Here is a 3,379-nt window from a genome sequence, read left to right on the forward strand (position 1 = left end):
AAAAAAAAAAAAAAAAAACGACTGGACCTGTAAGAAAAGAAATGTCATTCTTTATGACGGAATATGGCAAGAGTATGGAGGCCAAAGCAATTTCAAAGACTATGAACCACTATTTTAGTGATAGACACTAGGGTTAAATAGTCTATGTAGAAGAGGACAGTAAGTATTAAGTGGAACCCTAAACACCTGAGTTTAGGAACCAGCATTGATACTGCCCTATGATTCCTCCTGAATGAGTGATGAATTGCAAATAAAAGTGCCTGTACTGGGCGAGGGAGGTGGCATTGAGACACTGTTCTTCCATACATCTGTATGACCTTGGGCAGACCACATGAGACTTTGGTATCCTCATCTCTAAAACATCGACTATTCTGCCTCCCCCTCACCTTACAGGGTGGCCGCAAGGACCGGTGAGTTCAGGTATGTGACTCTAGAAGGGGACTGCATACGTACAAGGCAGGGACCATGTTCTCTATGACTTTTGCGTTCTCCCATCACAGCTTTTGTGGAACTGCACTTTAGCTCTTTGATGGCACAAATGGAATGAAATAAATATACACAATATAGAAAAACAGAAAGTTATTGAAGGTAAGACCAATTTTCCAGTTCAGATTAATGGGAAAAGGCTTTCTTCTCATCTCCTTCCTTAGAATTTGACTTTATAGAATTGCTTCGACTCCTACCAGCTGGAAAGAGCCAAATCGGTGCATCTCTTCACATCTCCGTGATCAGAGTTTTCAAGTTCGTAGCTTGAAGTTGGCCATGCTGGAAGTATTTACACCACGGAAATTGGCAAATGCTACATATTAGAACTTGTTCCCCCAGAGAGACAATTGTTATATATTTACTGGCACACCACTGCTTAGACTTTTCCTTTGTTTGTGAGGGATTTTGGTTTGATTTTGTAGACTAGGGAATCCATGAGCTTTGTGATTTTAGGGGCTATGGTGTGAGCTGAAAGCCAAAAGAAAAGTCCCATTAATTTACTTACTCACAAATGCATCTTTGCCACTTCCTACAGGCAGTATGGAGACAGATATGATTGTAGGGCCATCCCTGTTGGTCACCCTGCACAGAGACTGTGGACTACAAGTGCATGCCCTGATTCTGTTGAAAGCCTCCCAAAATCATGACTCTGATTAAGAAGAGATCTGAAGCTGGGAGGCCTTAGTTCATGTTCCTTCTCAGCCATTACCAGCTGTGTGACCTTTGTCAATGACCTGATTTCTGTAAGCCTCGGATAACTCATTTGTAAATTAGGCATAAGCACCTGCCTCACAGACTTGTAAGATTAAATGAGAACCTGCATGTAAAACACTCAGCATGGAGCCTGGCCCCACAGTAAGCTCTCAATAAAAGAAGGGCAGCTATCAGTCAAATTATCATTGTCATCACCACCCTGGTCATCAAGAGGGGATTGTGGATAGTTACCATGGTCCATACCTATCTATGAAAAAACCTTCTAAGGTCACAGGTGAATTGATCCACAGTTCATTCTATATTTATAAATCCCCAGTATTCTTGGATCCTCTCTCTGTTGGGCCCAAGAAATCTCTTTAGTCTCTCTTTTCCCTTGATAAAACCCAGTAATACACCCAGGTCAAACTGCAGATCAAGAATTAGCATTTTATAGGTTCAAATACATCACTCAGTTAATTTAAAAACCATCACATCTCACTGTTGTTTGATATCTAAATGTACCGAGCAATATGAAAAGGACTAAGATGGAGACCAAAACATCCCTCATTATGAAGATAGAGGATGTAGTTTAGTACAAGAACCAAATGGACCTGCTTAATAGGACCCCAGAATTGGACAGACTTGATCCCCTGTCCCAGGCAGTGCTATGAGAGAGCTCACCCCTGGAGGAGGGCAGAGAACGTGCTCTCCTAGATGCCGCCAGCTTCCGAAAGGAAGAGGGGAAAGGGGAGAAGAGCACACCCAAGTCAATCTTCTGGTATTTAATGGTCATAGAAGTTACCCAGCCTCCTTTGGATGAATAGATGGCATTATTTTTCTTGAATATGATGCCTCTTGCCTTCTTGTCCCCTTGGTGCTTGAGGAGGGAGGCCAAGGATTGATCAGGCAAGCAAGTTTTGCATTTTGCACATTTATTAAGTCATGCTTTTGAGCAAATAAAGAGATCCTAAGGGCTTCAATTCTCTGTGACACTGTCATTCGTTTATTTCAAAAAGCACTCAATGGGAAACGCCTGCGTGTTCTTCCCAGTGCCCCTCAGTCCAAGGAGTTCATAGTTTTCTGGTATAAACAAGCATATAAACTCATCATTGTAAGAATGCTATTGTGAAATATGACGAAAGAGCTAGGGGAGGATATTTTAGGAACATCTGAAAAGGCTTTTCAATGTAAGTCTTTAAGGGTGAGGAGGGCTTTGCCTGTGAGAGCTTTTAATATCTTCTAAATGAATAGTGATATAGATACATACCAACGTTTCCCTCCATGGGCATCTCTCACTGGAACTGGTGGGGGAGAGCTCTCATTAACATCTCTTTGCCTTAATTCACAGCCCCATGGTCCTACTTTGTTTGTCTTAAGCTAGCTACTTTTGGACACACCATTAACACTCCCCACTCCGTGGCTGACTTGTATATCAAAGTATTTGAATGACAAGTGAACATTCTGTGAAACCACATGGATCATTGAAGCTTCCCTTTTATTTACATTGTTCCCACCAAAGTGGTTTTCAATCCTTTAGCTCATCTGACTCTCCCGTTTCCCCACTGACACAGGCAAGGCCGACACCCATTTGCAACCCATGGGTGCCACGCTGCACTGCTCCAGGGCACCATTCACACCATGGTCTGCGTTGTGTTGGGCAGTGCCACCGTGGACTCCCGACCAAGGGAAACCCTGTTCTCAGTGCACATTCCTTCGTCTCTGTTCCCTAACCATCTCCCAGACCCCCCATGCTGCCCTTCCATCCTCATCCAAGGTGACCTCACAACCCCTACTCCTGTTTCACCAGTTCCCACACTCCAGACCCTTTCTGGGAAAACCTATGTGTCCCATTCCTTAGCACCCAGCTCTCTGTAAGAGATGACCGAATGTGTGACAATGGCTTAGTGATTTATCACAAGTTGGTCCCTTCCAGATTAATTTAGTGGTATTTTACTTCAGTTTTCCTGGAGGCTGGACTTTAACCGAGAGAAGTGAGTAGAGTTGTAAATTCCCTGTTGGGAACTGGTAGCCTGGGCAGGGCGATGCTAGGGACATTTTTGGTATAGGAGGATACTTAGAGCATCTATAGCCTCTCCTTTCGTGTATTCACAGAGAGGCTGCTGCCTTGCTTCAGACAATAGCTCCATCATGTCCTTTAGGCTGAGTTCTCACCAAAGGCAGGATGCTGATCTCAGCCCTG

This window comes from Propithecus coquereli, unplaced genomic scaffold (assembly GCF_000956105.1).
Source record: "Propithecus coquereli isolate 6110/MARCELLA unplaced genomic scaffold, Pcoq_1.0 Scaffold139, whole genome shotgun sequence".
NCBI lineage: Eukaryota > Metazoa > Chordata > Mammalia > Primates > Indriidae > Propithecus > Propithecus coquereli.